General features: G+C 39.3%; 1 protein-coding gene across 1 annotated transcript in view; it reads left to right on the top strand.

Annotated features, from left to right (window-relative positions):
* Positions 1 to 310: 310 nt before the first annotated feature.
* Positions 311 to 23,461, top strand: part of LOC127433393 (phospholipid phosphatase-related protein type 1) — a 95,781-nt gene continuing 72,630 nt past the window's right edge. The window contains exon 1 of the mRNA XM_051685259.1: positions 311 to 498. The gene's annotated coding sequence lies outside the window, so the exon portion shown is untranslated. The remainder of the gene's footprint in view (positions 499 to 23,461) is intronic.

Raw genomic sequence — 23,461 nt, 5'->3', positions numbered from 1 at the left:
TCGTCGAAATGAACCGTCCAAATGAACCGATTCGCTAAAGTGAATCAGATTCCCAGCGTACACATATCGCTAAACAGACAATCCTATTACTGCGAAGGCTAAACTTATGAAAATAAATTAGCTTACGACGAAAGTCTACTGGGCGATCGGGGCGCAACCTAATTAATATTAATAACTATTGCAACGCCACAGTAGGCGATCCCGGCTCCGCCTCACACTCTTCTCGGGGTGTGTGTGTGTGTGTGTGTGTGTGTGTGTGTGTGTGTGTGTGTGTGTAGAGAGAGAGAGAGAGAGAGAGAGAGAGAGAGAGAGAGAGAGAGAGAGAGAGAAATCCTTGAGCATTCACGATCGCCTCTATATCACGGATCTACAATTAAACATCAAACCCAGCGCCACCAAAACGCTGCGGAAAACACAGAAAATGGAGTAGCAGTCTTCTGTGTCCACGTTAATCAATGTTGATGGATTAATACAGGAATAACACACATCCATCGCGCGGTAAGTTTTTAGAGGAGGTCGGAGGGGTGAAATGATGAAGCATGTGGTAGTTGCAACCTGCCATTGTCTCGTACGTGCGTCCAGTGATATTACATTGTTGGCAAAGAAAAATAAATGCTGTTTGGTCTTTCTTGATGCCATTTGGGATGCCAGTACTGCTGTAAACAGAGTCAGATAGATGGGTTCATATGCTTTTTTGCAATGAGATATGCATTTTTTGTCAACCACTGTGTTCTGCAGAATTTGAATGGTCATTTGGGGCTTTAATGCATGCAAAACAAAGCATTCAGGTCAGGATTATATCCTGAAGACAGCTGGTCACATGATGGGGGAACCCTCAAGTTAGTGGGCTTCACCTTGCATTGCATGTTTAAAGGGTGGTCTCTAGTTGCCATGGTTGCCTGAATTACTTCTGTTAGTCAGGGTATGAAACTTTAAATTGAATTCAATTTAAACAGATTACAATTTAACTGCTTACATTCTAGAATGCTCAACCTGTAATCCTTCAAATAAAAAATGTCACTGCATAATACAAACTCTATTTGTGATGGTGATACAGTAAGATATTGTTGGAGTGGTGAAAGAATTTGGATTAGGATGGACATTTGGATGGAACTCTGTAGAAAAAGAAGACAAAACTCATCAAAAAAGAAAGAAAAAAAGAATGAAACCAAATATCATCGTCCTTTAAAAGTTAAAAGTGCCATATATTTTCATCTTTCAACTTCCACAGATCATCTGTTTATTACGTTTGGTTACTTTTCCCATGTATTTGCCTATAAAAGTGTATTTGATTTTTGAAGCAAAAAGCCAATGATTGCTCTGGAAATGAGGATATAGCTTGTCAGTGAAAAGCCTATGGGACTTGTTTAGTAACATCTGTTCATGTTCAGGAAAAACATGTCTGAGAAGTGATAGATTATATGTAATCTCACAGACTAGTTCTGGATTAAAGAGTACATGGGATTTATAAAGAAAATCACAATTGTTTGTTAAAGCTGATATATGTTAGGGAAAATGTACAGTTAAAATATGTGAAATTAAAACCCATGTGCTAGTTTCAAATGGTTTTCTTTCATTTCTTGCTGTTTTTTTTATCTGCCAAATGATGGATGGTCTTAGAAGTGCCATGCACAGCCTGTGCAACCACATTATTATGTAAATGTACTCATGCTCAGAAATATGAATTGATGACACCGATACCAAGTACAAGTATTTACCCCCAAGTATCGGCCTGATACGAGTACCACTGAGTAGTATTGGTTCATCTAAAAATTTTATGTATTTGTTATGAAAAAACAAAACAAAAGCCTAAATGCACCTACACATGCATACTCCAGAGATACAGCATGATAGAACAAGTGGTGGCTTGTGCGATGCACACAAAATCAGGCTTCAGTTGTACTGTGCATGTCTTCATTTCACATTAACATATATAATGCTTATAAAACGCAGAAAGCGAGGCAAATATAATTTCCGTGGCTGCCAAAGCAAAAAGATATTGCTCTATGGGATTTTTTCGCCCATTTTACTCTCTCAAAAATGTACAAGGTAGAAGTTTGTATTCAAGATGCAGCGAATGTGAGCTTTCACCAATGATGTCTAACCTCAGTACCATGTAATAGTGTTCCTTTAGGATCATCTTTAAAAATGAGACCCCTTCAGTCTTTGAGCATACATCAAGAGGTCTATAATTTTGGCATGGGTTTATTTGTGGATTGTCCTGGCAGTGTTTGAACAACATGATATATAGACAGATACTTGATCGTTTCATTGTAAAAGCACCATTTAATCGAAATTGCTATGAACTGTGCCTGCTCAGATATCTGTCAGGTGTGAAGTCTGCTGTAACGTAGACCAGAGAGACAAGAAGATTAATAACTCTTGAGATCCGCTGTGACCGCTTTCGTTCTGCCTGAAAGTCTTATTCAAGTGCTTTGGTTAATTCTCAAAGGCAGCCAATCTAAAAATGCCTCAGTCAAGATTTTAATTACCAAGCAGTTGAAATGCAAAGGAAATTTGCAGTTTCCCCATAGAAAAAATTGAGCCACTGCTGAATTTCCCAGTAATGGGTTTTCCTTGATTGCTAATTGCTGTGGAATTGGAATGTGTGTGCACATCTCTTGAAGTGTTTAAAGCGAGAATTATCCATGCGAGACACTTTGGATTTATGCGTTAGTGCCACAGAAGAGATTTTAACTGAATTCTGTTTGACTTGATTTTCTCATTACTGTGATGACATATTTAAAGCAGGTTATAGGAATACTCATCACAGTGTCACATTTCATTTTATGAGAGCTTTTCCATATACATTGAGACGATTTTAATAGTGTTTTTTGCATGTATGTATGTAGTTTCTAGGGTCTCTATAACTGTGTCCCAAATGACAAGGTATACACTGTGCACTTCTGCTATATACTATGGACTCCGCTATCTAGTGTATGAATTTTCAAATGCTAGTACTGTCCCAGATGGAACACTGTTTTTTACTACACGGAAGCATTCACCATTTTTCAGCTGAAGGAAGTGATGTTTTAAACACGTGATGTTGTGCTGCTAGCTTTAGCGTGTTAGCCAACCTCGATCCAACACTTGCATCTCAAATAAAACACATATTCACAAACCGACTGGTTTCGGGATGGGTTCGTGTCAGTTTTTCAAGTATGACTTTGGGTTTGTAATTAATAAAAAAATAAATAGGCCTACCTAACTTGTTTCGCACACTCGCTCTCACTCACAAACACAGACAAGTTAAGGACCATCCACACTGATGTTTTTGCTTATGTCTGCACTGTATTAATTGTTTTCCTATGTAAACACGTGCTGGATGGGCGTCTTTGACTGTTGCACCGCGTCACTCTGTTTCTTTTGTGTCTTGCGCTAGACTGTTGCATTTTTAGACACCCCCTTACAAAAGAAAATCTAGAGTTCTGTCAAACTAGCCGCAAACTTGCTGCGAAGTTGCTAATCATTCGTTTTTACATGCAAATTAGCTTGTGATTCACCGCAAATGCTTGCCAGAAGTTTGCAGCTCTTTAACGGTAGTGGTGTACCTGCAGCAAACCTTTAGCAACAATGTACAGTTTGCTGCATGTTTTCTGCAAAGCTCATTTGCATGTGAAAATGATCATTGGCGAATTTGCGGCAAGTTTTTGGCAAATTTGCCATGAACTCGTGATTTTTGTAAGGGCCCTGTCAAGTTAAAAAAAGACTCAAATTTTAAATCGAACACATGCATCCTGTTTCATTTTGTTGCGCTTCGTCTAACTTGATTTTAGCACAAGTGTTATAAAGATTAGACGTTCTGAAGAAGTTCAGGCTGCAAACAGGACTTGTACGTTACACATGATTCCAGATTGTTCTTCACCAAGCATAGTTTCAGCATTTGATAAACTGTAAGCCAATGTTTATTTCCCTTCTGCTGAGGGTGTGCCATGCCTTGATAAAACTGTATATGTTTACTGTTACTATACTGTTTTGAATGTTGTCTACGATGCTTACATAAAATACAGCCTAATGCATCAGCACTTGCTTGGGGAAGAAATTATAAAGAGTGAGCAGTTTCAGGCTTAAAATCTAATGGTACCAGGGCTCCAGACTGCGACTTAAATGGTCGCAAATGCGACCAAAAATAATTGATTGTGACAATCATTTAAAGTCTAGTCACCATTGGCAACAGTCTGGTTGTGTGCGTTCACAGGAGGTTTCGTCAGATATCATCTTGTGAGTTATTGGATATATCTTTAGAGCACCAGTGTGTCTCACGCCATTTTTCACCCACTCTGTTTCTGACGAGCTCGGTGCACCGCACACAACAACAACCCCAGCGCAAGAGAGTCGTGAACAAATGACTCTTTTGAACCGGATCTTTTTCATGAATCATCCGAAAAGAACTGAGGGTTTGAACTCAGGAGCTCAGGTTAGCAGTTTGAATCAGATTCACTTTCTCAGCGAATCAGCCATCAGTGAGCTCACAACTAGTAGTGCAGATGTTTCAAAATAAGAGTCCCATGTGTATTTGGGGCTTCTTGATAATGAAAATTCATACATATACACACACAAACACACTGATCAGCCACAACATTAAAACCACCTGTCTAATATTGTGTAGGCCCCCTTGTGCCGCCAAAACAGCGTTAACCCGCAGAGATGATATTCTTCTCACCACAATTGTACAGAGCGGTTATCTGAGTTACCGTAGACTTTGTCAGTTCAAACCAGTCTGGCCATTCTCTGTTGACCTCTCTCATCCGCGAGTCGGTCAGGCCATGGGGCCTGGATCATGACAAAATTTACATCATGCATACTATGCGCAGAGCGATTCTGGCAGCAGTGCAGTGCATAAAATCAGGCAGATATGGGTCAGGAGCTTCAGATAATGTTCACATCAACCATCAGAATGGGGAAAAATGTAATCTCAGTGTGGAACGTGGCATGATTGTTGGTGCCAGATGGGCTGGTTTGAGTATTTCTGTAACTATTGATCTCCTGGGATTTTCACGCACAACAGTCTCTTGAGTTTATTTTATTTATGGTTCGAACTGTCAGATTCTACGGTAACTCAGATAACAGCTCTGAACAACTGTGGTGAGAAGAATAGCATCTCAGAATGCTGTTCTGAGATGCGGGTTGGCGCTGTTTTGGCGGCACGAGGGGGACCTACATAATATTAGGTAGGTGGTTTTAATGTTGTGACTGATCTGTGTATATATAAAATCAAGCTTTTGACACTTAGGACAATTGAGGGACTTGCACACAACTATTACACAAGGTACAAACATTAATTGATTCTCAAGAAGACAACACACTACTATATGTATACTATACGTTATGTAAATATGTAGATTATGAAGAGCAGTACTAAATAAAAAAAATAATTTATCTCTTATATTTGTATAAATTATGAAAAGGGTGTGAACATTTATGAGACAAAAGGGAATGCAAACTTATCTTCTCAGCTATATATACTGTTTATTAAACCTTCGATTAATGGGTTATTATCTGTCTTTTTGTTTGGCTGTCTATCTTGTTTCTGAACAGCAATCTAAATCCATCAGTTCTGTAATTTGGTGACTAAAAACAGCCATTTTGCTCCTTAATGTTTCAGTTTAGGAGCTAAGTCATTTTTTTAGTCTGGAGCCCTGGGTACGGGTCGGGTTCGGAGCTAAATTTTGATGGTACCGGTAGGATCAGGTCACACGGTCTTGGGTACGGGTCGGGTTCGGACTTCATTTCAAAAGTATAAAACTAAGAAAAATAATTGTAATACTATTTTAGACAATATTTATGTGTATGCATTTTTGTGTTTATTACAGTGTCTGTAAATATGTTCTATTAACTCAGGAGTCCTACTGTTAGAATATTTGAACTTACCCACCAGTGCTACCAAATGTTAGTCTGGAGCCCTGGCAGTATTTGTATGACACATGGAGTTTATGCCTATGTAGAGCGTTTCAGATCAGTTACTTATGCGGTTCCATTTCAGTTCGGGTGCTGCTTTGGAAGACAGTAGACAGCAGGACAGCTCACTTGGTTTTGAAACTGAGGATGTATATACAAGTTGTTCCCTCATCAGTTATCTGATAAATGATTGGTCTCATGAAACCCCCCCAAGTCCATTAGTGTGCTGTTACTGGTATCACATAACCCTGATGCAGTCACAGATGTTTTGCCGGAGATATGTCACAGTCATTGCCTCATGGGAGAATATGGATCACAGGCTCAGATACGAGAGAAGGAAGAGAGAGGAAAAGATGGACACAGCCAGAGGGAGTCATCTCTCCTCAAACCTTACAGGAGAATTGGAGGATAGGCCAACCTAACCAAACTCTCAGTATTTCACACTCATTCATGCATATGTCCTGCAAACAGGAGTCTTTGCCATGTAGTATTTGATTATGTCATTTATGTGGCATCTGTGTTTTTCACAAAGTACAAAATAAAACCAGCTAGCTTATTTTTTTATTTTTTTATTTTCTTTTAGTGCGTAGTAGTATATTTTAAAGCTGAAGCATGTGATTTCTGTGACACTTGCTCCACTGAACAAAATTGCAAAAATAAACAATGTAATCAAAACAGCCTTCTGGCTCAGCGAGTAAAGACGCGGACTACCACCCCTGAAGTCATGAGTTCGAATCCAGGGTGTGCTGAGTGACTCCAGCCAGGTCCCCTAAGCAACCAAATTGGCCCGGTTGCTAGGGAGGGTAGAGTCACGAGGAGGTAACCTCCTCGTGGTCGCTATAATGTCCTCCGTCTCCCGATTGGGGCGAGTAACTATGCCACCACTAGGACTTGGAGTGCATTGAGAATTGGGCATTCCAAATTGGGGGGAAAAAGGGTTGAAAAAAATAAAATAAAAAATAGCCTTCTGAATACGCCCCTCATCTGCAGTTGTTCAGATAGTCCTGCCCCCAACTCACGCCATTGGTTGAGTAACATTGTTGGGATGGGTCTAAGCAGGTCACTCAAAACAAACACATAGTGCCACAGAAAAAGTGTTTACAGTTTTCGAGAAAATGTACCTATGAATGGCATACTTATAGTTGTCCCTAACCCTAACACTGAAAATGTTACATACTTCAGCTTTTAGGATACAATTAGTGGTATTTACTAAATACAATGTTGGCCACAATTTTTCCATCTGAGACAAATTTTGGAGGATGTAAAAGATTTCTCTTGTTGTAGGGCACAATCGGTAGTCTTTCATCGACATTTTCACCGAAGGCCGATGCGATGAATTTTAGCCTCCGATAAAGTTTTGGCATAGTCGCAGTGTCAGAAATTTTGCAGCGCAGTTGTGCAATGTGAATGCCCCTACGATGGCTAGGTAAGATAGCCCAACCTGATCTCATAATAAGTTGTACTAAAAGTTGGCTCGTACAAAACGTACGACTTGTACTGTTGTGTACGGAAGGAAGAGAAACACCAGGCTTTTGAAGCAGTGTTCTGAGGATTTATCTGAAGTTTAACCCCTAATCCAAACCTCAAACCCCAAACTTCACCATAACCATAAAGTGTAATACCTTATCTAAAGCCTAAACCTAAACTTGATTTTAAGAGGAAAAGCACTGTTGTGTGTACCACGTAAGTAAACATGTTTTCTGGTGAAATGAACACTAGAGGCGCTACAACAATCAGTGTTATTCACTTTCACACAAATCTTGAGTAAAACGGCATATTAACAGTTCATAAACACGTATATTTGCTCTGTTACTCACACAGTGCTATCTTATGACATTGAAATACTTTTACTATAACACATGAATTAAAGATGACACAAGTATGTAACTTTTTCAGTGTTAAAATACTTCCTATCCCAGCTTAATATGGAGAGACAAGCCATTCATAGATCAATTTTCTCGAAAACTGTAAAACCTGTCTCTGTGGCACTATAAACATTTGTGTGTTTGTTTAGAGCGACCCGCTTAGACCTGCACCAACAATGCTTCTCAGCCAATGGTGTGAGTTGGGGCGGGACTATCTGAATGTTTGTTCAACTGCAGAAGAGGTGCATAATCAGAAATAATTTTTTATTTTTGCAATTCCGTTTGGTGGCGCTAGTGTCACAGAAATAACATTGACGCTTTCATTACATGAACAACTAAATTTGATGTTGCACGGTAGCTCAACTGATAGAGTGTTGGACACGAAAGACTGGGGTACAAGTCCAGCAAAGTTGGCAAGTGAGCCGAAAGTGTCATAGAAATTACGTAGTTGCTTCAGCTATTGTGTTTTTCATCTCACATTTGCTTTTATGGCACTATCGGTTAGGTTTAGGTGTAGGATTTCAGCGTTGGGACATTGGTTTTGTTTATTTAAAACTAGAAAAACTGACAAGATTTTTGCTCTATCACCTCACATGTGCTTTTTATGACACTGTTGTGTAGGTTTAGTTTAAAGGTTTAGGTTAGGGACCCAGCTAGGACATTTGAAACTTACCCTTGCAGTTGTTGAGTAAAAAACGTACGACTCTGACAATTTGGGATTAAAAATGAGAAGCCCCCTCCTGAGAGAGTATACTGTGCTTTCTGCTTCGTCTTGCCAGATAAATGTGTATCTACATCTAAGATGTCAAGGTCAAGTGCTTTCAGAGCCTCAGCATGTATTACAAGGACAGAAATTTAATTTTGAATTTATTAATCAATAAATATGCGTGTATTATTACTGCACAGATGGCAAAAGAGAAAACTGATTCAAGTTGACATGCAATCAAAATTGCACATACAGCATTTAGGCTACTTTCTTAATATATGTTCCTGTCTTAATTTGACAACGCCTCGTTGTGGAGCGCTCCTATTGTTTTGTTGTTTTTGTTTGTTTGTCCTGTGTTTAGTAATCTTTTTCCAGTCAGTTTTACCAGAGACGAACTGCTGAACATTCGAAAGCATATACCAGTCAATCTTTTCCTGGATTTTGAATATTCAGATGTTTTGCTGGACATTTTAGTTGGAGGCGTGGCTGTGTTGTTTGGGAGACGCAGGCGAGGGAGACGAGCAAGTGCTCTGGTCAGGCTCCGTCGGAGCGGATTTCGAACAGCGCTACCGAGCATTCATCTTGCGAATCTCCGCTCTCTCCCTAACAAAACAGAGGAACTACGTCCTCACCTGCACAAACAAGGACTTTTCAAACTCTGCTGCCTAGTGCTTCACAGAAACCTGGCTGAGTGAAGCCATTCCGGACAGCGCGTTACATCTGCCGGTCTTTCAGCTGTTCAGAGCGGATCGCATCGCGAAGTTAACAGGGAAAACGAAAGGCGGTGGAACATGCTTTTACATCAATGAAAGTTGGTGTACAGATGTAACAACGTTAAAGAAGATGTGCTGTCCTAATTTGGAAGCGCTCTTTATTAACTGTAAACCTTTCTACTCGCTGTGGGAGTTTTCCTCGATTATTCTGGTGAGTGTGTATATCACGCCAAACGTGTGTTTGAATGCCACGCTGCAACAGCTGGCTGATCAAATCACAGACATGGAATAACAATATCTGCACTCAGTTATTATTATTCTTGGGGACTTTAAAAAAGCAAACCTCACACATAAACTGCCCAAATACAAACAGCACATTACATGCCCAACCAGAGACAGAAATATACTGGATCACTGCTACACAACAATAAAGGATGCATATCGCTCTGTACTTAGAGCAGCTTTGGGACTATCTGATCACTGTCTGGTTCATCTTCTTCCAACCTACAGGCAGAAAGTAAAATCTGCTAAGCCTGTAGTAAGGACTGTAAAGAAATGGACCAATGAAGCAGAGCTGGAGAGATTGGTGTTGGCCCACCTGAAGGACATCGCTGGACCCTTTCTAGATCCCCTTCAATTTGCTTATCGAGCAAACAGGTCTGTGGATGATGCAGTCAACATGGGATTGCATCATATCCTGCAACATCTGGACAGACCAGGGACATATGCAGAGACCCTTTTTTAGACTTCAGTTTGGCTTTCAACACCATCATCCCAGCTATTCTCCGGACTAAATTACACCAACTCTCTGTTCCCACATCTATCTGTCAATGGATTACCAGCTTTCTGACAGACAGGCAGCAGCTTGTGAGACAGGGGAAATTCACTTCTAGCACCTGTACAATCAGCACTGGTGCCCCCCAGGGATGTGTGCTCTCCCCACTACTCTTCTCCCTCTACACCAACGACTGCATCGCCAAGGACCCCTCTGTCAAGCTCCTGAAGTTTGCAGATGACACCACTGTCATCGGCCTCATCCGAGATGATGATGAGTCTGCATACAGAAGGGAGGTTAAACAGCTGGCTGTCTGGTGCAGTCAAAACAACCTTGAGCTAAACACGCTCAAAATGGTGGAGATGATTGTAGACTTTAGGAGGAACCCCCCAACACTGTCCCCCCTCACCATTCTAAACAGCACTGTGGCAGCAGTTGAGTCATTCAGGTTCCTGGGCACTACCATCTCACAGGACCTGAAGTGGGAGACACACATTGACTCCATTGTGAAAAAGGCCTAGCAGAGGTTGTACTTCCTTCACCAGCTGAGGAAGTTCAACCTGCCACAGGAGCTGCTGATACAGTTCTACTCAGCAGTCATTGAGTCTGTCCTCTGCACTTCTATAACTGTCTGGTTTGGTTCAGCTATGAAATCGGATAGCAAAAGACTACAAAGGACAGTTCGGACTGCTGAGAGGATTATTGGTTGCTTCCTGCCTTCCCTTCAAGAACTATACACTTCCAGAGTGAGGAAAAAGGCTGGAAAAATCACTCTGGACCCCACTCACCCTGCCCACTACCTTTTTGAACTGTTGCTTTCTGGCCGACGCTTCAGAGCTTTGAGCATCAGAACCGTCAGCCACAGGAACAGTTTTTTTCCCCCAGGCTACCCATCTCATGAACAGTTAAAACTGCCCCATTGAGCAATAATTAATGTGCAATACACAGCTTAGTCTTTCTATATTATCCAACACATCCTACCTCTTCTGCCATTACATTCTCTTGCACTGTATAAAACCGATTCGCACTACGTATGTGTATGTATGTATGTATGTATGTATGTATATGTGTGTATATATATATATGTATGTTTATGTATATATGTATGTGTGTGTGTGTGTGTGTATATGTACATATATATATATGTGTGTGTATATATTGTCTGTTGTGTATTCTATATATACTTTTTTCTTTTCAATATTTATCTATTATTTTATTTTATTTTTTATTTTTTTCAATTTTAATTATTATTTTTTTTAAATCTTGTTGCTGTTTTTGTATTGTTGTATACTGGAAGCTCCTTTCACCAAGACAAATTCCTTGTATGTGTAAGCATACTTGGCAATAAAGCTCATTCTGATTCTGATAATGTGTACGATTCATCAGTTCATGTTATTCCAACTAAAATGTTTGTCTTTGTAATTTTTCATCATAATTTAAGAACTTGCTCCACCTCTGAAACAACTATCATTTTTGGCTGACATCACTCAGGGTCCATACATGTCACTTTACAGAAGTAAAATGGGCTGCAAAATTTTAAGCTTACACAGTATTGAGATACTGATACAAATACAAATACTGATACAAACTGAGATACTGTTAAGATAAAATTTAGGCCAAAGCCTGTACCTAGTACTCAAAATCAAAAGGAGCCGCTTCAAACAATGCAAAATTCATTAAAAATATCCTACTAACTCTTGACTTCTGAATGATGCTGTGATACCTCTCATTAAAGCTGCATGAGAAAATTTTCCTCTTGTGTTCAAGGGAGGTTTGTATCAGTGCAAGACAGTTTTGCAAATATCATGTGTTTTATGTTAATTGACTCTTATTTTGGTACAATATCTCACACTGAATTAAGAGAAGATACAGGCAACTGTATTTTTTCACACAACAGATGACCTGTATTTGTCACAGCAGTTAATGATATTGGTGTAGATTAGCTCTCTGAAGACTTTAGTAAATGCATTCCACATGTGATATTATACCTTACTTCAGTCGTTGCGATTGCTGTATTAACAGCATTCATTTCTTTTCATTTGTTTAGATAGAAATTGCCATCCAGCCAAAGCAATTTGGGGTTTAGCGATACCTAGGGTTAAGTTGTGTTTATACCATGCAGCGGTAGAAATGTGCCAATCAGAGAAATCTGTGTCAGTCTACTTGACAGTATGTTCTGTGGTACATCCACATCGGCATTTAAAAAAGCTTTAAAGCAGGCATGATGAAGCCCCGGAAGTGACCGTGGGAACGCAACTGGCACACACTAACGTGCCCTTATTTGGCCTGATTGTGGAAACACGGCTATTGTTTAACTAGGTTTTTTATGGTTGAGAAGCAACATGCCGCATTTAACTGATTTCTATTTTGCAATAGCTTCAGCATGTGGGTCATTGAATCATCTAACAAACAGTCTTTTGTTTGAACTCATGTTAAGTATTGTGAAGATGTTTTGGCACTGATTTTGGTTTGTGTCCATCACGTTCCGAATGAAAAATTAATCAAATAGAGGTCAACCGATATATCAGTTTTACCGATGTATCAGCACAGATAGTTGCTTTTTGGAACTATCGGCAGGGATTAAAGCTGATAGTTGCCTATAGTTTTTTTATTATTATTCCAACGTTGTTTTGCGCTGGAGGGTTCGACAGTATCACAGCGGCTTCTAGAGATGAAATAAAAACAATCACTGACTAGGGATAGGCATTTTTAAGTAATTTGAGTTCTTGATTGTAGTTGAGTAGTCAAACCTAGTGGTTCCTAACCCTGGTCTTGGAGTACCACCAACACTGCACAGTTTGGATGTCTCCCTTAAATGACACAATTCTGCTCATGGAGCCTCTCCTATCGAGCTGATGTGTTGAATCGGGTGTGTTGGATAAGGGAGACATCCAAAATGTGCAGTGCTGGGGGTACTCCTGGACCAGGGTTGGGAACCACAGTCCTAACTCAGAAAAAACAAAAAAATCAAGAATGACATGTACGTGAAATGTATGTTCTCTTTTATTCACAAACATGACCAAGAATGGCTTCAAAATTAGCTAACTTCAGCAAGCTATGCTTTTCTTTTGGGGGAAAAATAAATAAATATGCATTATTAATAATAAAAAAATAAATAAATAAAATATTTAAAAATAACAGCAAAAAACAATTGCACTCACCTGGAGCTTACATAGAAACCAATATTGATGGCATTAGGGTAATGCAAATACATAAACTCTGTGTCTACATAAAGGCTATAAAATGTTATAATTTTACATCATTATTTAGAAAAACAAATGGTGAGAGTTGGCTTTTTATAAAATGCACTCTTCCAGTGTTCAAATATTTAATGCACATACTGGTATGATAAGCTTCCAAGTTTCTCGTACTGCTTCGCATTTTCTTTCCACCATAAACACAAATCCTCGTCGAATGGTTTGCATGACTCCAACAAGAACCGAATACCAACAGAGTAGAATTGCCACGCTTGGCTTTGCTTGAAAGCACACAAAGTCGGCATCATGGAATTAGATGGATTTAGCTGGAAGTATTTAATTTCTGGTTTAAAAAATTTGCATAACTGGTTATGTAATATATATTCACATTTTTGGTTGAATTTTCAGCTTTAGTTACTGTGCTTTGCATTTGCATTACAACACTGCACTTCAATAACTGTCTGGTTTGGTTCAGCAACGAAATCAGATATCAGAAGACTACAAAGGACAGTTCGGACTGCTGAGAGGATTATTGGTTGCCCCCTGCCCCCCCTTCAAAAACTATACACTTCCAGAGTGAGGAAAAAGGCTGGTAAAATCACTCTGGACCCCACTCACCCTGCCCATTACCTTTTTGAACTGTTGCCTTCTGGCCGACGCTTCAGAGCTCTGAGCATCAGAACCGTCAGGCACAGGAACAGTTTTTTTCCCTCAGGCTATCCATCTCATGAACAGTTAAATTGCCCCATTGAGCAATAACTATGTGCAATACACAGTTTAGTCATTTTTGTATTTATCCAACACATCCAACCTCTTCTGCCATTTCATGTCTCTGAAAAAAAACAAAAAAAACATTTGCACTGTACATAACAGATTTGTATTTACACTGTACATAACAGATTGTATTAGATTTGCACTACCCATGTGTATGTGTATATGTATGTATGTGTGTCTGTACATATGTGTATAATTATTTTGTATTTTGTATTTATTATTATTATCTATGTCTTGCTGCTGTTTTTGTATTGTTTTTGTATGGTTGTACACTGGAAGCTCCTGTCACCAAGACAAATTCCTTGTATGTGTAAGCATACTTGGCAATAACGCTCATTCTGATTCTGATTCTTGTGCCCGACTTAAATATTTTTTTTTTTATTATGTTTAATTCAGTAAAGAAATTCACTGCAAAAAATCCTATTGTTATCAAGTGTTTTTGTCTTGTTTTCCATTTAAAATTGTCTAAAAATCTTTAAAACAAGATACATTTACTTGAGAAGCGACATATTACATATTTAGACTTGCTTTAAGAGAATATATCTTAAATAGAAGTGTATTTTGTGTGTATTTTTTCCACTTGGTTATACTTCTGCGAGTTCAGTAAAGACAAAATATACTTATATTATTCTCTAAAAGCAAGTCTAAATATCTTATATGCTGCTTCTCAGGTAAATGATTTTTAGATATTTATATTGGAAAACAAGCCAAAACAAAAACAAATCAAAAACCTATTTTGTTGCAGTGTATAATGGGGCAAAGACTCTACCCTCTCTCACCTTTCTGTTCACTTCAATCCATCTTTAACTCACAACAAAACAAACTCTCTCTTATTAATAAAGCTGTGTATTGCCAATTTTCTTCACGATAAGAAACGCACAGTGACACATATATTATGATTCAATAAGTCGTGAGTCATCACATTATAATCTAGCTGCATTAAGCGTGCGTGCTCGAGGGATGAGCATCCCCACGACAGAGTGTGCATCAGCCGGGTGCAGTTTCAATCTCTCCCCCTTAGATTAGGACATTCATGCAACTCATAGAAGAGGCACTGACCGCACAGAGAAATGCCAGTTTAGGAGTTTGTAGTTATTTACATGACCTGCTTCTGTATTATTTGAACTTTATTAAAGCTATAACGCATTAAATATAACTCATTAAAGATGTTTCCTTTAAAGACGCTCGACACGCAAGTTTTGCTTCAGCGGAGCTCCAGCTCCACTTATTTCACAACGAAATTGCTTCTGTATTTACTTATTTTGTATTTTTGCATTATAATTTCCTCATAATTTGCGATCTACATCACCTGAAGCTGTTTGGTAAGTTTAGAGTGCATCTGGACTGTGAGCTGTGTAACTCTTCCTCTCCTCAGTCAGGCGTGAACTGCAGTGCTGCTCTCGCACATCATCAGAGATTAATGTGATCTCGTTACGTTAAATGAGATCAAACGACTATTCGACAATGAAAATTTTTGTCGACAATTTTTATTTTTTGTCAACGTTGTCGATAACATCGACTAATTGTTTCAGCCCTAGTCGTGAACAAATGACTCTTTTGAACTGGATCTTTTTCGTGAATCACCCGAAAAGAACTGAGGGTTTGAACTCAGGAGCTCAGGTTAGCAGTTTGAATCAGATTCACTTTCTCAGCGAATCAGCCATCAGAGAGCTCACAACTGGGAGTGCAGACATTTAAAAATAAGAGTCCCATGTGTATTTCGGGCTTCTTTATAATTAAAAGTCCCATATTGTGTAACACTTTTTTCGTCTGGTAATTATTGATTGGGATTGGAGTAGCACAATAAACGGCATCTGGGATTTCGTTTAATTTGTAGTATCTCTTTCTGGGGCCATCCGGTAACAGTAAAGAAAGACTAAGGCAATATTTTAAAATAATTAAAATAATTTATATATATATATATATATATATATATATATATATATATAATCAAGCTTTTGACACTTAAGACAATTGAGGGACTTGCACACAACTATTACACAAGGTGCAAACATTCATTGATGCTCAAGAAGACAACACATTACTATATGCATACTATACTTTATGTAAATATCTGTATATCGTAGATTATGAAAAGCAGTACTAAACAAAAAAAATATATTTTATCTCTTATATTTGTATAAATTATGAAAGGGGTGTGAACATTTATTAGACAAAAGTGAATGCAAACTTATCTTCTCAACTATACACCTATCAGCCACAATATTACAACCACCTGCCTATTATTGTATAAGTCCCCCTCATGCTGCCAAAACATTGCTAACCCATTCTGAGATGATATTGTTCTCACCACAATTGTACAGAGTGGTTATCTGAGTTACCGTAGACTTTGTCAGTTCGAACCAGTCTGGCCATTCTCTGTTGACCTCTCTCATCAACAAGGTGTTTCCGTCCACAGAACTGCCGCTCACTGGATGTTTTTTTGGTTGAATATCCATTTAAAAGAACTTTTATTAGGCCTAACATTAACAAACATTGTCACTATATTTAATGTTTAAAAGATGCTTAAAAGAAACTGGAGCACAGCTCATATCCACCATTGAAATCTGCAACTCTGAACAACTTAACGGTTGCCTACTTTGTGACATCACGGTAATTTAATTTACAATATCAAGGGCAATAATCAACAATTATGATTTTTGCCATAATCGTGCAGCCCTACACTGATGGTTAGGATTAGGGTTGAGGTTTGGGGCAGTTGATAAAATATGTATTACATCATTTAAAACTTAAACCACCGTGCATTTCAACTTGTTGTTTATGCCCCTCTGTGGACATTTCACCCGGAAACTGGAGCTCACATGTGTCCATACGTTCAAAATAGGTATGTTTATGAATAATCCATGGATTAATCCATTTCACCACAAATGCGTTCAGTATTCATGCCAACAGATAGAGAAAAGACTGTCATCTTACAGTCATCCGCCTCTGGATGGCGCACAGCTGGTCATGTCCTGTCAGCTAGGGCTGTTCGATTCCAGAAATTTGGGAATCGACTCTAATTCTGATTCCTGGTTTTGGAATCGATAGAATTGGTTACAAGAGTCAATTCCAGACTAATTTTTTCAATTACGAAAAAATGGGAGGTAAAATTAAATCTCATAATAAACAGCTCACTACAAATTGTTCTTTGCACTATTTATAATAGCATGAACAACATTCTAAAATTAAATCAGGGGCTATATACACATACCAAAGCACGATGCTTCAGTCCCATGAGATAAATTTGAAGGACGTGTGAGTAGATGCACTGTATTTCGAAGAACTACCACAAATAATCTTAAAAGCACCATTTTACCTACATTGAAATTGTCTATTACCACTCATGAGTTCTTGTTTAGAAAGAGGTTTAAATGATAATGTACAGCACTGACGTGCACAGAACAGGAGCAGCAGGGGCGTAAGTACTGGTCGCCCAGAAAAAGGGGAGAAATTTGAATAATTAAATTAAAATAGTTTAAACTAAATTAAAATCTAGTCATAATCTCACAATAACAGTAATAATGTGTTATTATGAGATTTCTTTGTGAATCGTGGGCGTATTAAAGGAAATTAAGTGGAGGTGCCTTTAAGAGCGCACGCTACAGCAGATCGGGGGCGATCCCCTCCACAGGAGTGCCCTTCAAGGAATCAAAAAATGCAGTTTTGAATTTGCATATTGAAGTGCCGTTACCTCAGACGAGTAACAGGTCAGATAAAAAGTCCACTCCATGTATTGTGTTGTAAGTTCATCAAAAGAATAATTCTTGATTGCTACCGCATTTCCGACATCACGTAGCACTAGTGTTGGCAGATTTATTAATTATAATTAGTGCAGTCACGTCACTTTCAGTGATATAAATTCAATTCGTCTTTTATAGAATATTGACATAAACACATAAACTGAAGGAGCTGTCAGGTTCAGCCAAAGCCAGTTTGGTTTTGTGGAAACTAATAAGCCATTAGACTAATCACTTTCAGAAAAATACCATTAGGCTACCACAGTACCACAACTCCCTATACGCATATTACGCAGTCTGCGTAGGGCACCATCTCCCTAGGGGGCACCATTATACCCTAGGGGGGCACCAGAAACTCTACTGGCTGCTCTTACTCACGTGTTATACATTATTCAAGGACCCTGTAGCATTCGCGGAACACAGTCAATCACCTCGCGCTCACACTTTCTCATCGCGCCTTTGCACCATGCACCACGTTATCAGGCTAATGCAATAATACTGATTGATTGATCATGTACATATTTCATGATACTGTCATGGTACTCCAAGGTACTTAAAAAAAAATACCATGGTTTTACTATGACATGTCATAAACATGGACTTATCACAGACCATGTCTGAAAATAAATAAATAAACAAGTGTATTACCATGATGCTTTTATGAGAAATATAACAGAATAGACTATTATTTGTGATAAATGAAAAATGGAAAAAATATGTACTCTGTGTGTGTGTGTGTGTGTGTGTGTGTGTGTGTATGTGTATATATATATATATATATATATATATATATATATATACACACACACATCAGCTACAACATTAAAACCACCTGCCTAATATCGTGTAGGTCCCCCTCGTGCCGCCAAAACAGCTCTGACATGGCATGGACTCCACAAGACCTCTGAAGGTGTCCTGTGGTATCTGGCACCAAGATGTTAGCAGCAGATCCTTTAAGTCCTGTAAGTTGCAAGGTGGGGCCTCCATGGATCTGACTTTTTGGTCCAGTACATTCCATAGATGGTCAATCGGATTGAGATCTGGGGAATTTGGAGGCCAAGTCAACACCTTGAACTCTTTGTCATGTTCCTCAAACCATTCCTGAACAATTTTTGCAGTGTGGCAGGGCGCATTATTCTGCTAAAAGAGGCCACTGCCATCAGGGAATACTGTTGCCATGAAGGGGTGTACATGGTCTGCAACAATCTTTAGGTAGGTGGTACGTGTCAAAGTAACATCCACATGAATGCCAGGACCCAAGGTTTCCCAGCAGAACATTGCCCAGAGCATCACACTGCCTACACTGGCCTGCCTTCTTCCCATAGTGCATCCTGCTGCCATCTCTTCCCCAGGTAAATGACGCACATGCACCCGGCCGTCCACATGATCTAAAAGAAAACGTGATTCATCAGACCTGGCCACCTTCTTCCATTGCTCCATGTTCCAGTTCTGACATTCATGTGCCCATTGTTGGCGCTTTCGGTAGTGGACAGGGTTCAGCATGGGCACTCTGACCGGTCTGCCCCATACGCAGCAAGCTGCGATGCACTGTGTGTTCTGACACATTTCTATCATGGCCAGCATTAAGCTTTTTAGCAATTTGTGCTACAGTACCTCTTCTGTGGGATCGGACCAGATGGCTAGCCTTCACTCCCCTCGTGCATCAATGAGCCTTGGGCACCCATGACCCTATCACCGGTTCACCGGTTGTCCTTATTTGGACCACTTTTGGTAGGCACTAGCCACTGCATACTGGGAACACCCCCGCAGTTGTGGAGATGATCTGACCCAGTCGCCTAGCTGTCACAATTTGGCCCTTGTCGCTCAGATCCTTATGCTTGCCCATTTTCCTGCTTCCAACATATGAAATTCAAGAACTGATGGTTCTCTTGCTGCCTAATATATCTCATCCCTTAACAGGTGCCATTGTAACGATATAATCAATGTTATTCACTTCACCTGTCAGTGGTTTTAATGTTGTGGCTGATCAGTGTGTATGTATGTATATGTGTGTGTGTGTGTGTGTGTGTGTGTGTGTGTGTGTGTGTATACAGGTGCATCTCAATAAATTAGAATGTCGTGGAAAAGTTCATTTATTTCAGTAATTCAACTCAAATTGTGAAACTCGTGTATTAAATAAATTCAATGCTCACAGACTGAAGTAGTTTAAGTCTTTGGTTCTTTTAATTGTGATGATTTTGGCTCACATTTAACAAAAACCCACCAATTCACTATCTCAAAAAATTAGAATACATCATAAGACCAATAAAAAAAACATTTTTAGTGAATTGTTGGCCTTCTGGAAAGTATGTTCATTTACTGTATATGTACTCAATACTTGGTAGGGGCTCCTTTTGCTTTAATTACTGCCTCAATTCGGCGTGGCATGGAGGTGATCAGTTTGTGGCACTGCTGAGGTGGTATGGAAGCCCAGGTTTCTTTGACAGTGGCCTTCAGCTCATCTGCATTTTTTGGTCTCTTGTATCTCATTTTCCTCTTGACAATACCCCATAGATTCTCTATGGGGTTCAGGTCTGGTGAGTTTGCTGGCCAGTCAAGCACACCACCACCATGGTCATTTAACCAACTTTTGGTGCTTTTGGCAGTGTGGGCAGGTGCCAAATCCTGCTGGAAAATGAAATCAGCATCTTTAAAAAGCTGGTCAGCAGAAGGAAGCATGAAGTGCTCCAAAATTTCTTGGTAAATGGGTGCAGTGACTTTGGTTTTCAAAAAAACACAATGGACCAACACCAGCAGATGACATTGCACCCCAAATCATCACAGACTGTGGAAAGTTAACACTGGACTTCAAGCAACTTGGGCTATGAGCTTCTCCACCCTTCCTCCAGACTCTAGGACCTTGGTTTCCAAATGAAATACAAAACTTGCTCTCATCTGAAAAGAGGACTTTGGACCACTGGGCAACAGTCCAGTTCTTCTTCTCCTTAGCCCAGGTAAGACGCCTCTGACGTTGTCTGTGGTTCAGGAGTGGTTTAACAAGAGGAATATGACAACTGTAGCCAAATTCCTTGACACGTCTGTGTGTGGTGGCTCTTGATGCCTTGACCCCAGCCTCAGTCCATTCCTTGTGAAGTTCACCCAAATTCTTGAATCGATTTTGCTTGACAATCCTCATAAGGCTGCAGTTCTCTCGGTTGGTTGTGCATCTTTTTCTTCCACACTTTTTCCTTCCACTCAACTTTCTGTTAACATGCTTGGATACAGCACTCTGTGAACAGCCAGCTTCTTTGGCAATGAATGTTTGTGGCTTACCCTCCTTGTGAAGGGTGTCAATGATTGTCTTCTGGACAACTGTCAGATCAGCAGTCTTCCCCATGATTGTGTAGCCTAGTGAACCAAACTGAGAGACCATTTTGAAGGCTCAGGAAACCTTTGCAGGTGTTTTGAGTTGATTAGCTGATTGGCATGTCACCATATTCTAATTTTTTGAGATAGTGAATTGGTGGGTTTTTGTTAAATGTGAGCCAAAATCATCACAATTAAAAGAACCAAAGACTTAAACTACTTCAGTCTGTGAGCATTGAATTTATTTAATACACGAGTTTCACAATTTGAGTTGAATTACTGAAATAAATGAACTTTTCCACGACATTCTAATTTATTGAGATGCACCTGTATATGTATATATATTATATTTATACATACACTGGCTGCCAAAAGTTTGGATAATGTACAGATTTTGCTGTTTCGGAAGGAAATTGGTACTTTAATTCACCAAAGTGGCATTCAGCTGATCACAAACTATAGTCAGGACTTTATTGATGTAAAAAAAATAGCACCATCACTATTTGAAAAAAGTCAATTTTGATCAAATCTAGACAGGCCCCATTTCCAGCAGCCATCACTCCAACACCTTATCCTTGTGTCATGCTAAATTGCTAATTTGGTACTAGAAAATAATTAGCTATTATATCAAACACAGTTGAAAGCTATTTTGTTCGTTAAATGAAGCTTAACATTGTCTTTGTGTTTGTTTTTGAGTTGCCACAGTATGCAATAGACTGGCATGTCTTAAGGTCAATATTAGGTCAAAAATGGCAAAAAAGAAAGAGCTTTCTCTAGAAACTCATCAGTCAATCATTGTTTTGAGGAATGAAGGATATACAATGCTTGAAATTGCCAAAAAAACTGAAGATTTCACACAAAGGTGTACACTACAGTCTTCAAAGACAAAGGACAACTGGCTCTAACAAGGACAGAAAGAGATGTGGAAGGCCAGATGTACAACTAAACAAGAGGATAAGTACATCAGAGTCTCTAGTTTGAGAAATAGACACCTCACATGTCCTCAGCTGACAGCTTCATTGAATTCTACCCGCTCAACACCAGTTTCATGTACAACAGTAAAGAGAAGACTCAGGGGTAGGCTTTATGGGAAGAATTGCAAAGAAAAAGCCACTTTTGAAATAGAAAAAAAAAAAAAAAAAGGTTAGATTGGGCAAAGAAACAGACATTGGACAACAGATAATTGGAAAAGAGTGTTATGGATCTTTACCCCATTGAGCTTTTGTGGGATCAGCTAGAGTGTAAGGTGTGTGAGAAGTGCCTGACAAGACAGCCACATCTATGTCAAGTGCTACAGGAAGCGTGGGTTGAAATGTCACCTGAGTATCTGGACAGACTGACAGCTAGAATGCCAAGGATATGCAAAGCTGTCATTGCTGCACATTGATGTTTTTTTTAATTTTTTTTTTTTATGAGAACTCTTTGAAGTAGTTTAAGAAGTTCTGATTTTTTTTTTTTTTTTTTTTTCAAATTTTAATAGTAATTTTTCATGTTATTAATGTCCTGACTATACATTGTGATCTGGTGAATGTCACTTTGGTGAATAAAAGTACCAATTTCTTTCCATAAGAGCAAAATCTGTACATTATTCTAAACTTTTGTCCGCCAGTGTATATAAAACACAGATGCGTGTCCTTCACTTAATTTGTCTATAGATGAACATTACGTTTACTGCATAAACTGTTATAGTGTGTTAAAGTGCAATATGACAACAAGCATTGTTTATCTGCTGGTCTCCATGTATCATTCACACTGACAGTCACCTTAGTATGCAGGTACATTCACCTGAAATATCACCTCCACCAGTGTAGAGGTATGTTACTAACTGTATTCACTCAGTGTTATTATTTGTTTAATTTCAAAAGAAGAAGAAAAAAAAGAAAGATCTGAAATATCCCACAATCTAAAGCATTAAGTTTATTGAACTCAAATCGTACTGTATCTTCTATACAAGCCTTTACAAATAATCTAAACTGGCCGCAAACTTGCCACAAATTTGCAGCAAATTTGATGCTCGTAATTTTCACATGCAAATGAGCTTTTGATTCGCCGCATATGTTTGCCAGAAGTTGCAGCTCTTCGCTGCTAGTGATGAAACTCCGGCAAACCCTTGGCAACAATGGACAATTTGCCGCAAGTTTGCCGCAAAGCTCATTTGCATGTGAAAATTATCAGTGGCGAATTTGCGGCAAGTTTGCTGAAAATATGCCATGAATCTTCTCCCCTTTTCTCCCCAATTTGGAATGCCCAATGCGCTCTAGGTCCTCGTGGTGGCATAGTGACTCCCCTCTGTCCAGGTGATGGAGGATGAATCGCAGTTGCCTCCGCGTCTGAGACTGTCAATCCACTCATCGTATCACGTGGCTTGTTGAGCGCATTACCGCAGAGACATAGCGCGTGTGGAGGCTATTCTCCGCGGCATCCATGCACAACTCACCACGCGCCCCACTGAGAGCAAGAACCACATTATAGCAACCAAGAGGAGGT

This window comes from Myxocyprinus asiaticus, chromosome 43 (genome assembly GCF_019703515.2).
Source record: "Myxocyprinus asiaticus isolate MX2 ecotype Aquarium Trade chromosome 43, UBuf_Myxa_2, whole genome shotgun sequence".
Taxonomy (NCBI): Eukaryota; Metazoa; Chordata; class Actinopteri; order Cypriniformes; family Catostomidae; genus Myxocyprinus; species Myxocyprinus asiaticus.
The sequence above is the reverse complement of the archived record's forward strand: the minus strand, read 5'-3'. Positions and strand labels throughout refer to the sequence as shown.